Genomic DNA, 13242 nt, shown 5'->3' on the forward strand with positions numbered 1-13242 from the left:
GCATTCCTCCTTTCTCACAACAAACCATTTATGGATAAAGAAACAGAGGCATTGGGGCTCCTCGGTGGCTCAGTCGGTTAAGCATCTGACTCTTGGTTTCGGCTCAGGTCAGGCTCTCAGGGTCGGGCTCTGCACCGAGAGTGGAGCCTGCTTAGGTCTCTCTCTCTCCTTCTCCCTCTGCCCCTCCATGCTCACTTGCTCTCTCTCAAAAAAAAAAGAAAGAAAGAAAGAAAGAAAGAAAGAAAGAAAAGAAAAGAAACAGAGGTACAGAGAGCTTCGGTGATTTGGACAGATTGGGATGGAATTCAGAGTCAAGCTTCTGTGGCTTCCAAGGCCAACTCTGCTGTGCCACTTGGCAGCATCCCCTTGTGCTATCCAGGATCTTGCTCCCACGGATGCCAAGAAGGGAGCTCAGATCACTCCTGTCTTGGCCGAAGGGACGAGATGACAGGCAGATACAGATGTGGGAAGAAGAGTGAGAGAAGTGAGGGAAAGGGCCATCAGTTCAGAGGGGTGGGCAGGAACAGAGACGGGGAAGAAGGGCTGGAAGGGGTAGATGGAGAATGCGTGTGTATATGCGTGCATGTGTGCATGCATATATGTGTGCAAAACAGCCTTCCAGATTTTGAAAATCACCTTCATGTCTACTGTCCCTTTTCACAGAGAGATGGGAGCAGGTGGAATGGGGCCGTAAGGGAGCCAGTGAAGGACAGAGGACTAAGTGCAGAGCTGGGGAGACGGCGGGAGAGGGAAAGGCAACTGGGAAGACAGGAGAGAGGAGGAGAAGGAGCCGACTAGAGGTGGGCTGTTCTCCTCTGGGCCAGCTCCCCACAGGGCCTTCAGGCCCTCCAGCTTGTCACCATGGCGATGGGGACGGCTGGCCAAGGACTTTGTGTCCTGCCTTTGCTGCCCATGGCTAGTCCTGCAGACAAGATTTTGCCCTGCTGCCGGGTGAGAGGTAGGATGGGGTGAGCACTAAGCCCCCTGCCTGCGGGTCTGAGATACTGATAGGAGGAGCCAGGTGGGTGCCCTGGGTTCCGGACAATGGGATGTGAGGGATGGTCTGTCTACCCAAAGGAGGCTTTCTATCTGGTGATGGGGAACTCTCTATTTTCAGTACAGAGAAAGCCTGGGTCCTATGAGAAACCAATGGCCACCTTTCTTTCTTTCTTTCTTTTTTTTTTTTTTTTTTAAAGATTTTTATTTATTTATTTGACAGAGAGATAGAGAGAGAGAGAACAAGTAGGCAGAGAGGAAGGCAGAGGGAGAGGGAGAAGCAGGCTCCCCACCGAGCAGGGAGCCTGATGCGGGGCTTGATCCCAGGACCCTGGGATCATGACCTGAGCCGAAGGCAGCCGCTTAACCGACTGAGCCACCCAGGCACCCCCAATGGCCACCTTTCTTGAGGAGGCCAATGATAGTGAGGAGGAGCAGGGAAAGGAAGAGAGGAAGATGTGGACTGGACCCCTAGGTTTCTCACACCCTACGACCTCAACCCCATGCCATCTCTCATCCATGCCTCAGCCTTTCCAAAGGGACTTAATTATAACAATAAGACAAGTAATAGCAGCTATCATTTACTGAAAACATACCTTGGGCCAGATACTTGGTTAAGTGACTTATTCTAACTTTATTTCTAAAATTTGCAACAACCTGGCAAGTTAGGTATTCTTATACCCATTTTACAAGTAAGGAAACGGAGTCCCAGAGAGGTTAAATCACTTTCTCACTTGGTCTAGGATTCCTTTATCTTTTTTTAAGATTTATTTTTTTTTAGGGCGCCTGGGTGGCTCAGTTGGTTAAGCGACTGCCTTCGGCTCAGGTCATGATCCTGGAGTCCCTGGATGGAGTCCCGCATCGGGCTCCCTGCTCGGCAGGGAGCCTGCTTCTCCCTCTGACCCTCCCCCATCTCATGTGCTCTCTCTCTCTCTCTCATTCTTTCTGTCTCAAATAAATAAATAAAATCTTTAAAAAAAAAAAAAAAGATTTATTTTTTTTAAAGATTTATTTATTTTAGAAAGAGAGCCAGAGAGAGCATGGGGAAGAGGTGCAGAGGGAGAGGGAGTCCTAACAGACTCCACGCTGAGTGTGGAGCCAGACACAGGGTTCAATCCCTTGACCCCCAGATCATGACCTGAGCCGAAACCAACATTCAGACACTCAACCAACTGTGCCATTCTGGTGTCCCTAGGATTCCTTTAAAGCCCCTCAGTTTTGTCTAGGTCCAATCCCTCCCGCAGATACCAACCCATCCTCACCTCTAGCTTTCTGTGGAGAATGACCTCCCCAGAGAGGGAGGCCACACGGCCACCGAGCCCTGAGCATCCCCATCAGTCATGCAGATTAAATCTTTGGGCATAGATTCACTCCCCTTATGCTCCTCCCCTTGCTGTCTGAACTTCCTCTCTCTAGACCAAGGCTTTCACTGCTTCCCTTTGTTCTAGAGTTTTCCATTTTGCCATTTAAAAGTCTTGACCCATGAAAATTTTCTACATGCTCATCTCAGCCCTTTCATGGATTATTTCCAGCACCCATGGCCTCAACAGGAACCTGGCTCCCCTGAGGACCCCACTTCCCAGCAGCATCCCCAGGGCGGCTGTAACTCTCCTACCTTCCAGGCGCTGCCGGCAGCCCTTGCCTACTACTGTCACTTCCAGAAGTTCCGATGAGGCTCCTTCCCTCCGACTTTGCTATCTGTCCCCTCTTCGTCACTCTTCTCTACCACCTGCTGGTTACTTGGCCTCTTTCTTTATGGATGGGGGGACCTGTGTGGGTGTCTCTCCTCATCTTGCCATTATTCTGGGTGGTTTCAAAGTCCATGGAGACACCCTATCCACTCTGGTAACCGCTTTGTTTCTTGACCTCAACCCCAAAGATCTTCCCTCCCCTCTGGGTCAGCCCTCCATCTCCACGACCATGTCCTGTAGTTGTCATCACTCGGAACTGCCCTATGACTTCAATCTTAAATTCAAATATCCCATGACCTTCCCTTCCCCTCTACATCTCTCCTAGTCTCTATAATACAGAATTTGAAACCTCCCGTCCCGTGGCTCTTCTGCCTTGTCCCTGGATCTATCAGATACTTTCTGCTTTTTTTTTTTTGGGTACCAAATTACTTTATTTGAAGAATGGTACAAATGAAAGAAGTTAAGTAGATGTTTTGGTACAACTTATAGAAAAGGTAAAGGTAACCCCAACATGCATGCACTGCCTTGGTGACGAGGGAAGTCACCCTTGTGGCTATGGGAAGACAGCCTAAGGCTTAGCTCTCACTATCACTCTTTCCCAAGGTGTGCTTGTCAAAGAGATACTCTGCCATGCCAGATTCGGGAGCCCCCATCTTGCGCAGGTTGGTAACGTGGTCACCCAATTCTTTGATGGATTTCACCTGCTCATTCAGGTAATGAGTCTCAATGAAGTCACACAAATGGGGGTCACTTTTATCAGTGGCCAGTTTGTGCAGTTCCAGTAGTGACTGATTCACGCTCTTCTCCAAGTGTAATGCACACTCCATTGCATTCAGCCCGTTCTCCCAATCATCACGGTCTGGTTTCTTGATATCCTGAAGGAAGATTCGGCCACCTCGTTGGTTCTGCAGCTTCATCAGTTTCTCAGCATGCTCCCTCTCCTCATGAGATTGGTGAAGAAAATATTTGGCAAAGTTCTTCAAAGCCACATCATCGCGGTCAAAGTAGTAAGACATGGACAGGTAGACGTAGGAGGCGTAGAGCTCCAGGTTGATCTGGCGGTTGATGGCGGCCTCCGAGTCCTGGTGGTAGTTCTGGCGCACCTGCGAGGGGGACGCGGTCGTCATGGCGGCGGCTGAGAAGAGGCGGCGGCGAGCGGCGGCTGCGCGGCGCTGGAGCGGCGGCGGGGGCCTTGGAGCGGTCCGAGGGCGCTATGAGGAGATGGCGAAGGGCTGGCTCTGAACGGCCGGCCGGGGTGGGGGACGAGCGCCGGGTTCCGTCCAAGCCCTGTTGAAGCAGGAAACCGCGGCGACTCTCGACGGAGACTGTCAGATACTTTCTGCTTTTGTTCTCTACAAATCCAATTCAGACCTCAGCCTGTCCCTCTAATCCCTTTTTAGCCCCCTTGCTCATTAGTTATTCTTTTGCATAAGTTGTAAGTGCTCTTAACTGCAAACAATAGAATCTATTCTATTTTAAGCAACAGGGGATTTTTTAAAGGCATAAAACTAGCTCCCAGAATTGTTGGAAGGGCTCAAAACACAGAATCTAGGCTGAGCTTCCAGAAGAAAGCGCCCCAGAACACATCACAGCATTAGGCGGGCTCTGTGCTGATGCTGGAGCGGAACTAGCAGGGGGCTCCTGCCTTGGCTGATGGCTCGGCACCTGCCCCTCTACGGGGATTCCCACCAGCCGATGCCAGTCTGTTAGGGGTTTACTCCACCATGTTGGGAGTGGAACTGACCTTTAGTCTTTGCTGTAAATGTTTTGAAGAACACGCACTACTTTTGTAATTAAAACCAATTTTAGGGGCACCTGGGTGGCTCAGTCATTGGGCGTCTGCTTTCAGCTCAGGTCATGATCCCGGGGTCCTGGGATCGAGCCCCACATCGGGCTCCCTACTCAGCGGGGATTGTGCTTCTCCCTCTCCCACTCCCCCTGCTTGTGTCCCCTCTCTCACTCTCTGTCAAAAAATAAATAAAATCTTAAAAAAAAAAACAATTTTAAACATCTTTGCCCACTATCAACCTCGACATTCATGCAGACATCACAGCCTCTTGCCTAGCCCACAGTAACAGTGTGCTGATGGGTTTTTCAGCCTTCAGCCTGGTGCCCGCTCCCCAGCCCCTCTTCGATTTATTCTCTACAGTGCAACCGAGTAAGCTTTCTGAAGTATACCTCTGATCTCAGTACTCTTGTTAAAATCCTTCTGTGGCTCTCCATTGCCCACAGGATGAAGCCAGGACAAGGCCCATCCTGGTCTGACTGCAGGTCTCTCTTGGCATCCCTCCCCTCTCCCTAAACTCTACTCCACTGTGGGCTTGCCAAACTCCTCTCCATGTCTCCAGGCTTTTGCGATTTTATTTCCTCAGCTGGGAAAACTCATCTTTCCTGTCCTTGCCTGATTCACTCCTACTCTGTGCCTAAGGAGGTCATAGCTTAGATGGCACCTCTTCCAGGAAGCATTCCTGGATCACACACACACACACACACACCCGGATTAATTTCCCCTTCTGGTTTTCTGCAGAGCTCTGTGCCACTCTGTTTCATCATTGTCTGTCGCCGCAACCAGACTGTAATCTTCTGTGAGGATTGTGCCTTGTTTCCTGCTTCAGGCCAACAGCTAGTAGAGCTTGCTGACATTCAATACATGTGAAACGAACGAATTAATACATTAATTCATTAATTAACAAATGCCCCAAGCTCACATAGCTAGGAGGTGCCAGACAAACCCAGATCTGTCGTTTTCCTTCATGCCATTCTGCTGCTCTGAATAAGTCAGGACAATCTGGTTCTCGGGCTTGTTTTTTTCTTTTTTAACAGTTTCATTGAGTAACAATTGACATACATTTAACTGCACGTATTTAAACTGTACAATTTAATAAGTTTCAACATTCGCATACACCTGTGAAACTAATAGCACAATAAAAAATAGGGAACATATCCATCAACCCCCCAAATTTTTGCACAGAGTGAAAGATAGAACAATGGATTTTAATGTTACAGAGTACGAAAAGTTCACAGATACGGTTTCGGATCCCACAGTTGTAACTAACCTCTAAGAAATTCCGTTTGTTGAGTTTCAGTTTAGTGTCAAAAAAAACCCCCACAATACTCGAAAAAGCTATTAAAATGCTGCTCACTCTTTCAACTATGTATCTGCGTGAGGCTGAGTTTTATTCATATATTTCACTGCAAACACATCACAATCGATTGAATGCTGAGGCAGATATGAGAATCCAGCTGTATTTTATTAAGCCAGATGTCATAGAGATTTGGAAAAAATATAAAGCAATGCCATATCCTCACTAAATTTTTTGCTTGTTCTAGAAAACATGTTTTTTAAATTAAAATGTTATTTATGTTCAATAGAATGAGTTTACTATTGTTATTTTTAAATTGATATTTTTAATTCTTCCATTTTAATTTCTAATTTGATAAATAGCAATAGATGCAACCCACATAAACAACAAAACTTTGGAGCCTTCCATAAGTTTTTAAGAGAATAAAGAGGTTCTGAGACCAAAAAGTTGAGAATGGCTGACATTCACCCGAGGTTGGGAGAGTCGGCTCTCAGGTTAGACTAACTGCGTTTAAATCTGGGCTTTACCCCTCAGCAGTTTATAGTAGAACTTTGGGCAAGTTCGTAATCTCTCAGATTCCTAGTTACCACATATGGAAAATGGGGATGATTCTAATAGTACTTACCACAAAGCGTTTTTGAGGATTGAATGAGTTAATGCATGGAAAATATTTAAAACAGTGCCTGGCACATGAAAAGTGCCCCATAAATGTTAGAAGGGGATCAGAATATGCCTCCTCAAAACATGCCACTTTGGCATAAAGATTCTTTTGAGCTGAAGGCAACTGAGAAAAAGCAGACACAGAGGAGCTCTCTGCCCTTCCCCCTAGCTGCCTAAAAGCAGGGCATAGATCTCCCTTGTGAAGCTGTCCCCCACTCTGGTACCAGGGAAAGAAGAACAATCTTTATCGCCGGAGATGAGTCTGCATAAACTAAATCTTACTAAATAATCCTTATCTTCCATTGGTTTCCCACATATATTTACCTTCCCACAATTTACCACCTCTAGAAGCCCAAATCCCTTTTCCTTTGACTTCTAACACCTACAATTTATCCCTGTTTGTTAAAATGGTAAGCTTTTTTTTTTAAAAAAAGCATTTATTTATTCAAATTACCTCTATACTTAACATGAGGCTCAAACTCACCACCCCGAGATCAAGAGTCACACTCTCTTCCAGGTGAGCCAGCTGGGCGCCCCTAAAATGGTAAGTTTAACTCACTCTTTGTATCTTTACTTTGTTTCTGTAAAGGCCTGCATACACATAAATATAAAAACATTCACATCAAGGGGCGCCTGGGTGGCTCAGTCGTTGCGCGTCTGCCTTCGGCTTGGGTCGTGGTCCCGGGGTCCCGGGGTCCCGGGGTCCTGGGATCGAGCCCCGCGTCGGGCTCCCTGCTCAGGGGGAAGCCTGCTTCTCCCTCTCCCACTCCCCCTGCTTGTGTTCCCTCTCTCACTGTGTCTCTCTCTGTCAAATAAATAAATAAAATCTTTAAAAAAAAAACATTCACATCAAATAAGTGTTAATACTTGTGTGCCTTTTCTCTTGTTAATTTGTTTTTTATTAGTTTAATTTGCATATCCTAGTCACTGAACCTAAGAGGGAATGGAAATAGTTTTTTCTTCCTCTACCTTATCATCCTCAGTAGCAGCAGCAGGTCAAACAGCCCAGAAAAGCAGAAAATGCCACCAAGAAGAGCCCCCAAGTTTTAAATCTTTTATTTTATTTTAAGATTTTATTTATTTATTTGACAGAGAGAGACACAGCAAGAGAAGGAACACAAGCAGGGGGAGTGGGAGAGGGAGAAGCAGGCTTCCCCCTGAGCAGGGAGCCCGATGCGGGGCTCGATCCCAGGACCCTGGGATCATGACCTGAGCCGAAGGCAGACGCTTAACGACTGAGCCACCCAGGCGCCCCTAAATCTTTTATTTTAAAGACCTCCAAGCATCAGCAACAGCTATTGTACCTTCTGCAGGATAACTTCCCCAGTAACCATGAGGAACACAGAAGTAGACATGAGGTCCCCGTCTTCAAGGAGTTCACAACCAAACAAGCCACTCAGGGGCCAGAGGAAGCCGGGTGAAGTAGATAAGAGCTCAGGGATCGTCTCTCACCTTTCCCATTTATGGCCCCTGCAGTAAAGTGCTTTTACGTGCATTTTCTGATTTTGTCCTCCCAATAACCTTGTGATGGTAGGCAGAGAAAGGATTAATATCCATATTTCCACATGAAGAAGCTGAGACTTGGAGAACTTACGGGAATTAGCCTACAGGTGGAAAAGATAGAGTTAAGATAAGAAAGCAGTCCTCTAGGGCCTGTCTGGTGTTCTTTCTGAAACACTATAGTGATTTGCATCTGCAGGAGATGGAAGGCTTGAACACCAAGCGGAGTGCTTTCCACTCTCGCACAGAGCTGGGACGTGCTCAAGCAAACCCTGTTCCCACCTGCAGACACCTGTGGATTCCAGCCCTGTTATCTCCTTCCCACCCCTCTCAGCAGAAGGGAAACACTCTCTTTTCCTGCTTTGCTAACCCTTCCTCGGGTGCTCTCAGGGACCTTTCCCCTTCTCCCCTACCTTTTTTTTTTTTTTTAAACAGCTTACTGGAAATATCAGTTCCAGACAACAAAATACACTCATTTCATGTATCCTCCCGATGAGTTTGGCACATGTATGCAATCCTGTACCTACCACCACTATCACTACCAGCATTAGAGCATTTCCATCACCCCCTAAATTTCCCTGGAGCTCCTTTGCCTACATCTCTTCCTTCTTTCCCCAGCCCCAGACAAACCATTAGTCTTCTTTCCGTCGCTATAGTTTCGCGTTTTCTAGAATATACATGGACTCATGCAGTCCGTACTCGTTTGTGTCTGGCTGCTTCTACCCAGAGTCATGTTTCTGAGATTTGCCCATGATGTTTTATATACCAGCAGTTTATTCCTTAGTGTTGCTGAGTAGTGTTCCACTGTGTGATATACCGTAGTATGTTTATCCGTTCAACTGCTGCTGAACGCTGGATTGATTCCAGTTTTTGGCTAGTATGAATAATGCTTCTGTGAACATTGCTGGACATGCCTTTGTGTGGACGTATGCTTTCATTTCTCTTGGGTAGACACTAGGAATGGCATTCATTACCAGGTTGTATGATAAGGGTATGTTCATAAGAAACTACCTGAACAGTCTATTAGTGCACTATAAAGTCAAACGTCCACTCTCACCTCTATTTGAACGTGACATGCAAAGCCCTCCTTTCCCACCATGACTTCATACGCACTCCATCAAAGTACTGTTTTCAGAAAGTTAAAAACATGGATCTCCTATGAACAGTAAGCATATGTCAAAGCTTTAGTTTATGTAAGTGTGAAGCAGGTTCGGCAGCGAGTACAAGAGACGACATGTATCTAGTCAGTGGGAAGCAGAATGCTGGAAGATAGTAAAGTTAGATACAAAATTGGTTATCATCCTATAAAACAATACCCCACCCTTTGACAGGATCTTTTCTACCAGATAAAAATTACCTGCCACTTATCAATTTCCGCAAGTCAGCATCTACATTTATAGAGCCCTATGGGACCCCACTCAGTCATGAATAGTAAGTCAAACAGAGCTGTCTTCCCTAAAGCATCTGATGATCCTTAGATGGGCTCGTTAATGCTGTAGGATACTTTTGAAAGACCAAACAGTCATCCTTTGCCTTATTCCCAGTTTGGGGGTAATTTTTCTTAAGAAGGCATATTAAAAGGAACATCTCTTTACTTACTGGATGGGATGCTGTCCAATTCATGAATGGCTTAATAAAGCCAATTACATCCTCAAAAGAAAATGAAGGCATACTAAAATCCTCCAGGTTCTAGAAATACCCCCACTCTTCCATATCTCTTTCTCGGGGGGCGGGGGGTGTCTATCTCCTCTCATCGGGCTGACTCTATTCCTCTTTCAGGCCTGAGGTCAGATGTCCTGTCTCTGACATGTCCCCCCCACCCCGCCCCCATCTCCAACAGTTTCTGGGTTTGGGCACTTCCTGGGCTCCACCACCACCCCCTGGCTTCCCTCCATCCCAACATCCCAGCCAGCTTGCTTGGGTCTCCTCCCCCCCACCCCAAGCTTGCCAGGCTTTCACAGGGCAGGACTGTTTTTTTCATTTCTGTGTCCCCAGGGCCTAGCTCAGTGCTTGGCACCCCATAAAGCTAAATAAATGTTTGCTGAATAAATTGAATGAGTTGCTGCCTAGATGCCTCCTCAAGATCTCTTCCAGACTCAATGAATCTTCATTTATGGATTGGTTGCCATGGTTACTCATTTATTCTCCCTACCCCCCACCCTCTCTCCCCTTCCCTCTCCCCTCCCTGCCCCCCCAACCTTTCCCCTCTTCCCCTCCTGCACTGAAATACAAAGGAAACAGAAAAGGTCTCCCCACATGAGCTGGAGGACGTGGAGAAACTGAGGCAACTCTCCGTGTCCCCTTAAGCCCTTCCCCTGAGAGGTAGAGGACCCGCATTCGTGTGTATTTGGGAGGGGGAGTTTCAGGTCTCCACACCTTTCCCCTGGATCCTTTGGGGCTGGGAGCTCACTCACTCTAGGGGGTAGCTGGCCCCTCTGAGAACTCTTGCAGATTTAGAAACACAAAGAGCTTGATTGTATGGTAATTTCCTCTTTACATATTTATCCTGGGCCTACTGAATTCGTCTGAAACTTCACTGCCTTTTAGTCTTGGCTTCCTTAATTAAATAAGCCCCAGACGCCCTAAGAGTCTGAGGAGAGGAACTTCCCTGGTGGGGAGATATTTCACTCTGGTCTCTCTGCCACACAGGTCTCTTTACTGTTCCCCCGTCCCCTATAACCCAGGCCCAGGCCAGGATAGAGCATTCCACCAATGTCCCACAGCACAGTTGGGAAAGCGAACAAAGGGATGACAAAAAGGAAATGATGGAGAAGACTGACACGAAATCTTTGGTTGGCAAGACCACGTCTCCTGTCCAGGGTTCTCAGGTCCAGGGTGACTGTAACATTTCAAACCTGGACCCTCTGGCACGTGAAGGAGGAGGCACAATGAATAACCCTATGGGCCAGCAGCATACACCGGGACTGTCCTGGGCGCTCTGAGATGGACGGTCCCACGGCCCACCCACCCCCTCCTCACAGACCTGGAGAAACAGGTCCCCGAGAGAGCCTATTTGGTCCATGTATTCATGGTGCAAACGTTTACTCTTATCTCTATTGGGAATTCAAGATAGCAAGAGGTCTCTGGCCTAGGGAAGCTTACAGTTGAGACGACAACTCATCACAGAGTGGGTGGAATGCTTGGATAAACACTGTGACAAATGGCAAGAAAGGAAGAGCAGCTGCTGTGGGTGCCTGTGGGAGGGACCTGCCCGGAGTGGGCGTGGCTTTGTGTCAGCCTCTGGGTGGGGGGGGGCGGTTGAAGGAGGAGTAGAGATGAACTGGTAGCGAAGAGGCTGAGAGTGAACGGCAAAGAGTTCTAGTCAGAAAACAGCCTGCTGACAGGCACAAAGAGGAGAAGTTGCACGGATTTGTGCAGTAGCCAGAAAGCTCCGGCCCTTCTCTGAACGCCATCCTGTGAGCTCTGCTTCTGGAGAAGGAGCCCCACATTATCTCCATTGGCCACGGTGGTCGGAGGGGCACCTCCTCACTGACTTTCAGAAAAGTCTGTGGAATAAATGAAAGACAAAGACTCTACACTATTCTTCTGTGATGTAAACCCTGGGCATGTTAAGAGTCCTTTTCTCTACTATTTTTATCTTCCAGAAATCGAGCCCCTATGGCAATATGCCAGGACTTGCACCAGATTTTTACTCAGGTCACTCTTTTGAATCTCCACAACAATTCTGCAGGAGGTAGATGTTCTTATCCCTGCTTCACAGATGAGGCTCAGTGAGGCCAGAAACCTGCCCAGGTCTCTGCTGACCTGATGAGTGACAAGCTGAGATTTGCTAGCATGACCTGCTCCTCCGATTTCTCTAAATTCCACCCTCCTAACCACAATACCACACATAGTCAGGGGAGGCCGGACTCTGTTGTTCATAACTTGGCCCCAGATGACTGACTCAGCCCTGCGTGCAGCACCCAGGGGGTCCTTGGTTTCAGGGGGCGCGGGAGGTGGGCAGCAGGAAGAACGCGGGAGTTTCGGTCCCCCCCTGCAGTGGGTTTGCTGCCTCCCCAGACACGAAGCCAGACCTGGCTTCCCTCCGCACCCCCCTCACCAGGGTGGAACCTTTCTTTCTAGCAGAGCAGGTCCAGCCCCGTGACGTCACGCCTTTGGGCAGGGTTTCTGGGGATTGGTGACACCCAGCTGACAGTGGGTATGTGGCAGGGCCGCACGCACGTCTCCCCCGTCCCCAGGGCAGCTCTGGGACTTGCCTGCTTCTTTAGCAATGGTTACAATTACAAATCTCTCTCAGAACTCCTTCCCGGTAGGCTGCAGGGTCCGATTCTGGGCAGGGCAGGCCTGCTGGGAGTTCTGTTCCTGGCTCTGGATTCGAACCCACAGCTCTGAAGTCCCAAGACCAGTGATAGGCCATGTGTGTCTAGATAAGTCACTTGTCCTCTCTGGGCCTTCTCTAAGGCACAGCCCCCTAACGCAATAAATTGAAGAGGTTGGAAGAGAGATTTCTGAGGACACTTTCAGAAGTCCCAGAGGAGGGGCGTATGGAGCCTGGATCTGTCTGTGTTGTGGCCACATCTGTCCTTCCCCCATCCTCCACTCCCTGGTGGCCTCAGAGTGAGAAGGTGACTCATCCGGCTCCCGGCACCCAGTTTCAGCCTTGCCCCGCCCCTGCCGCGGGCCTTGCATTTACTGTTTACTCCCAGGAGCAGGTGCACCTGGGTCATTTCACGGTGGGAGGGAGATGGGACCTGGGGACACCGGGGGCACTGTTTAACTCCATACCCCCGCAGGTGGCCCAAGGCCAGGATGGGGTCTTGGGGCTCCCAAACCAGTGGAGAGATTTGAGTGGCCTAGCAACCCCTTCCCGCCCCCCCCCCACTGGCTCTGCCACTCCCAGAGGCCCCAGGTTTCAGGCACCCCCCCCACCAGCTGCTGAGTCCTCAGCTATCTGCCTCTAATCTCTTCCCCAGGAGTCTTCCAGCCTCCCCTGGTCATCGGTGGTTTCAGTATTCGTCATTCACCAGCTACTCCTAGAGCAGCCCTGCCCCCACCCTTGGCCCCAAGGCCCCCCCAGGAAGAGCTCAGCAGGGGCAGGGGGGCTGGTGGAGCACCCTGAAGGAGGTGGGGCTACCAGAGCTGCTTCTCACATTGAGGAGGTGTGGAGGGGAGGCGGGCCCCACAAACCTTGTGTCAAGAAGAGAGGACAAGGGGCTCCTGGGTGGCTCAGTGGGTTGAGCATCTGACTTCGGCTCGGGTCATGATCTCAGGGTCCCAACTCAAGCTCCATGCTCAGCGGCGAGTGAGCTTGTCCCTTTCCCTCTGCCCCTCCCCTAACTCATACTCTCTCT

General features: G+C 48.9%; 1 pseudogene; it reads right to left on the reverse strand.

Annotated features, from left to right (window-relative positions):
- Nucleotides 1-3090: 3090 nt before the first annotated feature.
- Nucleotides 3091-4008, reverse strand: LOC118532240 (ferritin heavy chain pseudogene; annotated as a pseudogene).
- Nucleotides 4009-13242: the final 9234 nt, after the last annotated feature.

The sequence above is a fragment of the Halichoerus grypus genome, chromosome 7 (genome assembly GCF_964656455.1).
Source record: "Halichoerus grypus chromosome 7, mHalGry1.hap1.1, whole genome shotgun sequence".
NCBI classification, from domain to species: Eukaryota; Metazoa; Chordata; class Mammalia; order Carnivora; family Phocidae; genus Halichoerus; species Halichoerus grypus.